Source organism: Carlito syrichta, unplaced genomic scaffold (genome assembly GCF_000164805.1).
Source record: "Carlito syrichta isolate Samal-C Ts95f unplaced genomic scaffold, Tarsius_syrichta-2.0.1 Scaffold316035, whole genome shotgun sequence".
In the NCBI taxonomy this organism is placed as follows: Eukaryota; Metazoa; Chordata; class Mammalia; order Primates; family Tarsiidae; genus Carlito; species Carlito syrichta.
In genome coordinates this window covers 163,998-175,820 of record NW_007260131.1, presented here as the reverse complement: position 1 = coordinate 175,820, position 11,823 = coordinate 163,998, and the positions used below count along the sequence as shown (strand labels likewise).

The 11,823-nt window shown below is 38.1% G+C and overlaps 1 pseudogene; it reads right to left on the bottom strand.

The window, feature by feature from the left end:
- Positions 1 to 4,583: 4,583 nt before the first annotated feature.
- The window catches only part of LOC103276315, a 63,773-nt pseudogene continuing 56,533 nt past the window's right edge, over positions 4,584 to 11,823 (bottom strand).

The window sequence follows — 11,823 nt, the reverse complement described above, 5'->3', positions numbered from 1 at the left end:
TTTGTTTCTGTGATAAATCACTGAGTATGATCGACTCTAAATCCATCCAAGTTGCTGCAAAGTTCATATATTTGTCCTTCTTTATGGCTGCATAATATTCCATTGTGTATATGTACCACGTTTTCTTTATCCAGTCCAGCTGTGATGGGCAACATGGTTAGTTCCATGTTTTTGAAATTGTGAATAGAGTTGCAACAAACATACGTGTACAGGTATCTTTTTTGTAGAATGATTTGAGTTCCTCCAGGTATATTCCCAATAGGGGAATTGCTGAGGCATATGGAAGGTCAATTTCTAGTTCTTTCAGAAAACGCCAAACTGTCTTCCAAAAAGGCTTCACTAGTTTGCATTCCCACCAGCAGTGTAGAAGCATTCTTTTTTCTCCACATTCTTGCCAGCATCTGTTGTTTGTTTTATTAATGATGGCCATTCTTACTGAGGTTAGGTGTTATCTCAATGTGGTTTTGATTTGCATTTATCTGATGATGAGTGAGGTTAAGCACTTTTTCATGTGTCTGTTGGCTTCCCATATATCTTCTTCTGAGAAGTGTCTATTCATGTCTTTTGCCCACTTTTTAAAGGGGCTGTTTTTTGGTTTTTTTCCTTTTGGCACTTTTGAGTTCCTTGTAGATCCTAGATGTTAGGCCTTTGTCAGATATATGGTTGGCAAATATTTTTTCCCATTTGGTGGGCTGTCTCCCTGCCCTCTTGATGGTTTCTTTTTCTTTACAGAAGCTTGTTGGTTTGATGAGGTCCCACTTGTCTATCTTATTTTTAAGGTATTGGTCTTTAGAGTTCTGAATAAGAATTGGTTGCCACTTCCAATTTCCATAAGGACGTCTCCTGCATTTCCTAAGATTCTTATAGTTTGAGATTTTACATTTAGGTCTTTGATTCATTTAGAGTTAATTTTTGTGTATGATGCCAATCCCTTTCTTATAGCATTATGGTAAATGTTCAGGGTCTACTTATGAGTGACAACCTAATAATTTTAACACAATGAAATTGCCCTTTTTGGCCAAGACATTAACAAATATTTATACAATTTTATATACAACGCCCAAGAATGATGATATACAGTGTATGTGAGAATTCATATACTTTCAGTGAAAATGAAGATTGGTCCACTTTCCTTCACACAAATTTCACATGTAAGAATTTATCCAAAAAGTTGTAATTAAGTGTAGGTGTAAATATTTAGTTGAATAGTTTGAGAAGTTTGCCAATAAAAAAAATTAATAAAATGTCAATAATAAAAGATTAGCAAAATAAATTAGAGTATGATGGAATTCTGTAGGTTCAGTAAAAGTGATATTATAAATGCATTTTATTGACCTAGAAATAAGAAAATTAAATATCAAATGATAATAAAAAATTATAACCCAACACATATGGTTCCCTTATGTTAAAAATAAAATGCATATCTTAAATATCAGTAAATATAATCCAGATTTCAAAATGAGACCAACATGTTAAAAATAGTCATCTCCTAGTGCTTAAAAGTCAAGTGATTTCATTACCTTATGTTTTGTATGTCTGAATTTTCTAAATTTCTTCTGTAAACATGTTTAACTTACATAATCAAAGCAAATTAAAGTTTAGAAATATGAAAGCAGTGATTGTCCCAGGGTATTTGGGATTATGATTTTCTCTTACTTTTCTATAATGAGCAAGTATTGCTTTTATAATTGAAAAAATAAATTGTACTTTTTAAACAACATAGGTATAATGTAAAATGAGAGAATAAGTGTGATTCCACAAGAGACTTTTATCAGGGGTATGATATGCTGTTAGTAGATCTTGCAGATTCATTCTGTTGCTAAAACACCACTGTACAAACAATTTTCTCCCCCAAAACATAGTATAACATCAGCTTTTTCAGTGGCAAGGATTTTCAATTACATATTGGTCTTTATGGGCTTTTTAATATTCAAAAAATTTTCTTCTTTAGATATGAAAAATAAATTCCAAGTTCTGTTACACTAAATCTATCATTGCTAGCATTTCTGTAGGGTATTGCCTTTTGCCACCCTCACTGGATAAATCATTTTCTATAGAAAACCAGAAGTTTGTGGGAATTCAAATATTGTCAATATATCTAACTATACTGCTGCTAACATCATCAACAGAGAATGCATTTTCTATGTAATAAAATGCAATGTAAAAGTGTTCATATAATACGTAAGAAAAAAATTATTTGTTTTTGATAGCTACAAGAGGACTTGTAGTGTCATAACACCAGGGCTTTCTAATAAGTGTACTTTCTAGAACTTCCAGTTCCTTACTATGGTTTAAATAAAGGCTTAAACCATGGTTTTTACTTATTTACTTCTTTTTCTTTATGTAGGAATCAAAAATTCCAGCACTGTATCTGTACTAAATATGGATAACTTTTCTGAATATATTCTGGGAATCTAATGTACAGCATGGTGACTATAGTTGATAATACTGTAATGTATACTTTAAATTTGCTAAGAGAGCATCTTAAGTGTACCCACAACCACACATACACACACACACAGACACACACACACACAAATGGTATCCATGTGCGAAGGATGTGTTAATTTGACTGTGATAATCATTATGTAATGTATGTGTATATCAAATCATCACATTGCACACCTTAAATATATATGCTTTGTCAATGGTGCCTTAATAAGAAAAAAATAATTTTTCTTCACAGATTTTTCTTCTTCACACAGTCTGTTCTTTTCCAGACTCCATGTTTCATGGATCCAGTTTCCTCTCAGCTCATGTTGATGTTTGTGTTTGATTAACTCTTATTAGAAGATATTTCTCAGTAGACTGAGGTCATGTGTTTAAGTCACCAAAGCCAGTTAGGTCTACTCTATTTTGAGGTGAATAGACTAGTTTCTAATCATGGCCATCAATTTTACAAATAATGATAGTCACCAAGGAACTAAGAAAAAGAGTATAGATAAACCAAAACTATCTTTTCCCTACTTACTAAAAAAAAAAAAAAAATAGTAGCACAGTACCTAGAACATAGCAGACATTAATTCATTCAACAAATACTGAGAACCAGTACATGCCAAGGACTCTTAGAATTTCTAGAAATACACAAGTGAATACAATAACTTCACTGCTTTCATGGAGCTCACATTTTGGAATTGGTTTTAAATTCTGTAAATGCTCCAATTGTCAGAATCCCTAATTCATGTCCCAAGGCAAGTATTTTCTAACTGCTCAATTGATTCTTAGTAGATTTTTAAGATATCTCAGTGGCATCCAAAATATGAGTGTCTCCATACCCTCTCATCTCTATTCTCCACAATTAAGTTCTTTAAGAAATTACCTAATTCAAGTAGAAAAAACTTTTATTTGGAGTTCAACATATTAGAGTTTGTTAGATTTTATTTACCAGTTAGGATCTGCCCAAAGAAGAAGAAATCAATATATTAAAAAGATACTCATATGTTCCTTGCGGTACTGTTCACAATAGCAAAATCATGGGACCAACCTAAGTGTCCACCAACAATTGACCAAATAAGGAAAATGTAGTATATATACTCCATGGAATACTATGGAGCCATAAAAAAGAATGAAACATGTTCTTTACAGCAACATGGATGGAGCTGAAGATCGTCATCCCAACTGAACTGACTCAGAGCTAGACTCGGTGGCTCAGCCTGTAATCCCGTGCCTTTGGGAGGCTGAGGTGAGTGGATTGCCTGAGCCCGCGGGTTCAAGACCCACCTGGGCAGCGAGACCTCATCTCTACAATAAATCAAAAGATCAGCCGGGCATGGTAGCACATGCCTGTAATTCCGGCTACTTGGAAGGCTGAGATGGAAGGATCGCCGGAGCCCAGCAGGTGAGGCTGCGGTGGCCGGGAGCGGGCACTGCACTCCAGTCTGGGTGACAGAGTGAGACTCCAACTCAAAAAAAAAAAAAGAACTGACTCAGAAACAGGAAACCAAACACTGCATGTTCTCACTCATATGTGGAGGCTAAATTGTCACAAAGATAAAAGTAATAGACACTGAGGACAACAATAAGGGAGAGGTAGCAAGAGGAGTTAGGGTTCATAAATTACCTATAGGACACAATGTTCACTACCTGGGAAATGGGCCACCCTAGACCCAATCCTTACCACTGCACAATATGTCCATCTAACAAAGATGCACATGTACCCCCTGAATCTAAAATAAAGATAATAATACAAAAGAAAAAGGGAAAAACAAAGGACATGTGTGGGAAGAGAGCTAAGACCCCAGTGATGAATATTTCATAATGATCCTTCAAAGAATCAGCTGTCACTCAGGCCACAAGGATCAGTGCTTCCTGTACTGCAGACTCTCTTGCAGGATATAGCCCTACAACTGCATAGACTTTAAGAACTTCTGGATCAAGGAGACCAATGAATCTAACATATCTCAACAGATCTCCCAGACACTTAATGCACTCATGAAGATGACCACACACACACACACACACACACACACACACACACAAATTTCTTTTTTTTTTATGTTCCAATGGCTTTATCAATTCTCTCTTTCTGGGGTGGTAGGACATCACAGCTGGAGAACTGGAAAGGAAGCCAAGAAGCTGTGGTCTCAGTATGGGTCATTAAAGGGGCACAGAGGGTACCCTGCATCCCTTAGGACCCTCTTCCCATTCACCATTAGCATGGGCACAATATATTGCTAATTTTTGTTGAGGGCATTTAGCTGCTTCATCTCTTCTGGGCTAAAAGTGAAGTCAAACACCTGGATGTTCTGAAGGATATGAGAAGGGGTGACACTTTTGGGGATGCATATCACTTTCTGCTGGACCTGCCACCTGAGCAAGATCTGAGCTGGAGACCATCCATACATTTCAGCCAATGCCAGGACCACTAGTTCCTCAAGCAGGACAGGCTCATCAGGATCACGCCATGCACAATCAGAGGATCCCAAAGGGCTATAAGCAGTCACCTCTAGGCCGCGTGTTTAACAGTGGGCAATTAGCTCAATCTGAGCCAAGTATGGGTGGCATTCCACTTGCAAGACAGCTGGATGCACAGAGGCCACACTGAGTACATCATCAATCTGCCGACTGTTGAATTTGGACAGGCCCAATGCACGCACCAGGCCCTTTGCCACCAGTGCCTCCATAGCTTTTCAGATCTCTTTGTAGTGGGTAGAGTCATAGCGTATAGTCCCATTGGCATTCTTGGGGAAAGGGTTGTCTCCCCGCTCAAAGGCATAAGGCCACTGCATCAGGTACAAGTCCAGATACTCCAACTGGAGGTCAGCCAGTGTCTTTCAGAGAGCAGGCTCCACATCCTTGTGGTGATGCTTGGTGTTCCACAGCTTGGATGTCACAAACAGTTCCTCCCAAGGCACCGTCTTGCCTGGTCCCACGTTTTCCTTCAGAGCCTCCTCAATCTCAGTCTCATTGCTATAGATAGCAGCACAGTCAATGTGGCAATAGCCCACACTATGGCCATGCTTAATCGCTGCTTTCACCTGGCCAGGTTCACTCTTTCAGGTACCCAGACCAATCATTTTCTGCCCAGTGTGCTGGGCACAGGAAGTTATTATTCCCTTGCACAGGTATACAGCGTGAATAGAGATGTGTGACCTGAGATCCAGTGGGACTCAGCTTAAGTGTCACACACAAACTCTTATAATTCTACTCACTGATCTTATGATACACAGAAGTTTGTTATTTTTCTTTATTTTGCTTTTGCACAGAACATCTTTTATGCATTGCTTCAATCACATCAGCCTCATCTCTTTTTTCTACTACGAACACTGCAAACAGATTTATGTAGCTGCAACCGGATGGCACATCTCTTATCCTTTTTGAGGGATTCCTGATGCTGTACTGGACATTTATTTGGGAGCAACCAGAAATGCATGAACAAAAAGCCTGTGGGGAAACCCTTGAATTTTTTATCAGTGGGAAATGGAAGATTATGGGTGAATGCTTCTTTTCACCCCTCACTGACACAAACAGCTCTGAATTTTGAGACACCCATTAAGATTTTTAGAAGGTCCAACTGAAGAGCCATCCATATCCTTGGTCAAGTTAGTTACGCATCCTTGTATTGACTGACCTGTTGTTCCCTGTTCCATGACTTTGGTCCCTCACACCTGGTCCCTAGGACCACATTCCCAAATTAACAACCTGCAAATAAACCATTGACTTGGACTCTGAGTGTGGGGATGGAAGGCAGATAAGGTATCTTCACTATCTTAAAAGGCAGCTTGGTATAGAGAGAACATAGGCAACACCACCAAGTAGGCCTAGATTCCAACCCTAGTTTGCAATTTGTTAGTGGCATGACTTTGCACAAGGTTCATAATCTAAGCACTTTTTTTTTTTCAGTTGGAGTCTCGCTCTGTCGCCCAGACTGAAGCGCGCGCCTGTAATTCCAGCAATCCTTCCGCCTCAGCCTTCCGAGTAGCCGGAATTACAGGCGCGCGCTACCACGCCCGGCTAATTTTTTTATTTTATTGTAGAGATGAGGTCTTGCCTGCCCGGGAGGGTCTTGAACCCACGGGCTCAGGCAATCCACTCACCTCAGCCTCCCAAAGGCGCAGGATTACAGGCTGAGCCACCGAGCCCGGCAATCTAAGCACCCTTAAAGAAGTGTAAAGATTGAATAAGGCAATACAGTTAACTTCCAAATTTCCATACCCACCCTCCCCAACTCAAAAATATTCATTTTCAGTGGGTTGTAAACTCCCTGGGATATTCAATAAGTGAAAATTAAAGCATACAAATTAAAATAGTCTTCTTTACATGATTCCTTTTTTGTCCAAGAAGCTTATTTTCTTATTTTGGAGGCCTTTTCCCCTTTTGAGTTACATGTCTTCACCAAGTACACCTTGCAGAAAATGTTAGCTCTAGGCACTAAACTTCTAAGAATATATCAGAATCTGTAGCCAAAGTCCTTTCAATTTTTCAACCAAAAAACCAGATTTGGCAGTAATACTTTTAAGAAGGTGAGTAAATTAAAGAGTGAGAAGTAACAGTGATTTAGGAAGACATGGTTTGAGAAGATTTGAGAAGGAACCTAGGAGCCATGTGACCAAGGAACAACAGGGAAATAGGATTATTGAGAAGCAGCTGAGACTAGCTTGCGGGTGAATTCTGGTAAAAATTCTGGCAAAGTTCTGCGCGTGCGCCTTCCTTGATCCCACAAAGGCACCCTTCACTGGCTTCCTATTCTTAACCCAACAAAAAAATAGCACTCAACACACTAAAATTTGATCATTTTCTTGTCTATATTATTCACTAGAAAAACCTTTAAAAAACATATGGACCTTCTGTCTAAAAATGTGTCCAAATATCTGATATTCATATATGCTTTCAGGGAGTCCATTTGCCCCCAGATTAATGATCTCTGTATTCAACTGTTAGCCTCTTGAGAGAAAGGCTCATATCTATTTCCAATGCACAGTTCCTAGTACATAGAAGTTATTCAAAAATATAATTGAGAGAATTAATGAAGAAATGTTTTTCAACTTAGAAAAAGACTTAAATAAATCAGACACAGACCGAGGTTTGGCAGAGCAGGAATCATGAATAAAAAAAGGGATGAGGAAGTGTTGAGATGAGATGGTTTAGGTTGTGTGAAAAGGCAGATAAATGATGTAAAGGCAAAGATTGATGGTCTGAGGAGATTATGAGCCTGCTCCATGTAAGAGCAGGAAAGACTGGAGAATACTGTGGTCAGAGAAGGCAATCTCTGGCATTGAAGATATTTTGAATAGTTGTTACATGACTGTTAGCAGGAGAAGTAAATTATTTGTGTAGTGAGTAGAATCTTTGTGTACAAATAGAAATGTAAACTGAAGAAACCATTACAGACCCTTGCTATAGAATTAATAGATCAGTTGAGCTCATTTAATTTATAGATGTCAAGTGAAAAAAGAATAAGAAATAAAAGACTTTACCATCCTATGATGGTTTACAAAGTTATTCCTACTGAAGGCTCACCTTAATCATTTTCTGAAATTTGAAAACCTCCCACCAGGAAAATAATTATGTGTTGGATTTTGCTCCTGTGAGATAATGGTTTAACTCTCAAAAACATAGAAAACCAAGAAAATCCAGATATAGTCAACCATTTAACTACCCATCTATCCATCCATCCATTCAGTTATAACTTGAAAAAGCATTGTTTACCAATATACACCAGAGTCTAGTACACAGAAGTTGCTATAACTCAAACACTTATCATGCTAATACTGTTTGCAAAGATGATCAAGGTATCATCTAAACTATTAAAATCTCCCAATTTAGAAGACAGAGTTGAAAATGTAAACAAATAATTAGAATGCATTTTGAAGAGAGATACATAGGTGGGGCTTTATAACTCCAACTTTTAAAAATTCTTTTGCTAATTAAGATTATGTAAAAAAAGATTATGTAAATTCATATGAATTTGGGCAAATGTGGAAAGATATTGGCAAGAATGGTAAACATTTATAAACAATATAAAACCTAACTTTGAGTTTTTCTAATGGGGCTAAAAAAGTCTCAGACTTCATTTCTGGGCAAGATGTGCTGTGATGTGTCTTGAGTCAGCACTTCAAATGCTAGTTAAGGCTTCATTTTAACAATAGTCCTTCCCACTCAGCATCTATGGGTGACCGAGTGGGAAGGACTCGGTCCTTTTTAACAACTTGCAAGGAGTTATTTTTTAAAGAAAAAATAAAAGCAAAAAAGACTAAAAATAAGATAAATTTATGATCTCGGCTTTTCATCTATCTGCACCCTTCTTGTTCAAACCATATCCCTAGGGCCTCTCTGCCCAGAGGGAAATGTTTCTCTCATCCATGTTACTAGGATGCCTACATTTCTCTCTACTCCCAGCCCCAGTAGAATGCCGACTTGAGATCAACAGAGAGAACAGATCATGGAGAAATGGGCTATTTTTCCACATAGCATGTTTCCCCATGACTGTCTTTTTTCCTGGTCTGAAGGAAAAGTTTCCATGACAACCAAGTCACTAACTGTTCACTCCTCACCAGCTGATATGCTTCCCTTCCAACTGATCAGCTGGATATTGCGCTAAAATTATTTTACAGACTGGATAATCTTCAGGGATTATTTGTCTATTTATTTTCTTCAGGTATGGTTTCTTGGCAGAAACTTCTTAAATGGACCTAACTTTTTTGTTTTGTTTTGTTTTTTAGCATCATAGTCCTGACTAAACAGAACAAGCTTAGGACATTAGACAGTCATGTTACAAAAAAGAAAACATAAATGAGAACCTTCTTTCCCCATAGTTGACACATAGGTGCTTTGAGAGCAGAACTTAGCCTTTTTTTTCTTTCCCTCCATAGGTAGCCACTACGTGATCTGGCAGGTGGTATACAGTCAATAAATCTTAAGTAGTCCATCCTCCAAGCATCTGTAAGCATCTTTAGAGATGTGTTATATTTGAAAATGGTATGTTAAGGTTGATGGGTTGAGGCAGATTCAGCCTCTTAGTATTGTAATAATCTCCTTATTCTTAAAAATGACTCTATAGAAAAGGCAAGAAACTTGCCACAGGGTATTATTACATACCAACTGTTAAACCTGTGCATACAAGAAAAACAGTAAAGAAAGACACTAAAACATTTACCACTGTTGTGTTTAGTAGGTGGAAATGTGGAAGCTCTTCTGATTTTTCTCAGTTTGATTTTGTTGTTGTTGTTAACTGAGTGACTTCTCCTATTGATTATCCACTATGTTCAAGGCACTGCAGTAGCCCCCAGAGGCAGAAAGATTAATGAATCACCTTCATATTCAGAACCATGAAAAAAAGAGAAGAACCTGGCAGAAAACAACATGCATATCAACTGGTGTTATCTTATGTAATGCAAAATCAGATGGGGTTGCAAAAAAGAATGAACAAACCCTTTTCTCCACCTCTGTAGACAAATCTGAACTTAAGTTAACTTTTCTGCTCTTTCTCCTGAAAACTTGATCAAGGTAGAACCTCATAGAGTCTCATTTGTATCACCAGGCAACACTAGAGATAACAAGACCTGTGATAGACAAGTTGCATCTGGCCTGGAAAAGTGTGAATGAAACATAAATACATATTGGGAAACCATGGATTTGGGATTCCCTGAATCAGATACAGGTTCCTATAGGGCATTAAATTTCTATGTCAGGGCAACTACTGTGTCTGCATCCAGTGTTAGTCTTACTTCCTCACACCTAGATTCTCATGGAGAAAGAAGGTAGGGATAGGTGCAGGGGAGGAATAAGAGAAACATGTGTTTTTCTGTGAGGGTTATTCCCTCTGACATGGCCCAACTGGTGTGCTATCTGCATTTTGGGCCCAATATTGGTCTGATTAAACTGACATCAGGTATTACTTACTCAAGTCTTGTGAGTCTGAATATCTTAAGACCCTTTACTTAGGAGTTAGAGGGAGTATGAAGAGAACAGCCAATTTCTGTAGAGTTTAGACCATTTCCTCAATTATTTCTTCACCAGAAGACACAAAAGCCTGATTTCACATGAGTTCCCTGAGGGAATATTACTGTTGCTTCCACAGTACTAGTCTTCATTTTAGCCAGGCTTGGAGTTGGCTAAAATAAGTGGGCTGGAGTGAGTGCTTGTTAAGTGACATCCATGGTATACAAGAGGTGGGGATGGTGGATACACTCAAAGCCCAGTCCAAACCTATTAGGTTGATGCATAAGTCCATAGCAGTTGTTTTTTTTTGTTGTTGTTTTTGGTTTTTTTTGGCATGGCAACACTTCAGTGTTGGGAGTTTGTTTATCGTGTGTCATTTGGAGTAACAATGTTGTACTTGCATTTTTCAGATTTGAAGAAAATCAGTGCCATTTGTGGACTAAAGGAGATGAAGTGTCAAGTGGAAAAAAAAAACACTTCCAACATATTCTTCTGTTTGAATTTAACAGAAGAGTAAAGATAGTGGAAACATGTGTGCCATGTGCAAGGAGAATACCATGAAGGAAAGCACAACAAAAAATAGTTTTGTCATTTCAAAGACCACTTTGATTGAGTGACTCTCCACATTCAGGAAAACCATTGGGCTTTGATGAAGACAATTTAAATGCTTTAATTCATGATAATCCACGTCAATCAATTCAAGAATTGGTAAATGTGATTAACTACGACCAGTCAGCCATTATGTGACATTTGCATTCCATGGACAAGCAAAAATGCTATGAACTTATGCATCGGCCCAATATTTGTACCTCCTCCCCCAGCTATTAAAATAAATAAATAAAGTAAATGCATGTTTTTTGCCACTTTTTAATGGGTTGTTTTTTTCCTCTCAATTTGTTTGAGTTTCTTACAGATTCTGAATGTTAGACCTTTGTAGGATGCATAGTTTGCAAATATTTTCCCCTTCTGTGGGTCATCTCTTTACTCTCTTGATGGTTTCGTTTACTATGCATAAGCTTTTTAGCTTGGTATGGTTCCATCTGTCAATTTTAGTTTCTGCTGCATTTGCTTTTGAGGACTTGGGCATGAATTCATTGCCTAGGCTAATGTCCAGGAATGTGTTACACAGGTTTTCTTCTGAGATTTTTGTATTAAACACTGGGCACGGGCACGAGGATGGAAACAACAGACACTGACTAAACAGTCACTGCTAAAGGAGAAAAGGGGGGATAAGGGACACAAAACTATCCACTGGGTACCATGCTTACCATTGGGGTGGGGGAGAAATGGGCCCATCAGAAGCCTAAACCTTGTTTTGTCTTATTCTTTATTTTAAAGATGTGGGTTACAATTCAGGGTTTGGTATACAAATGTTCATTATGTAGGTATCCTTGTTGATGAGGTGTGCCCCTCCCTCCCCTGGCAGTTTCCCTCAACTGCCAA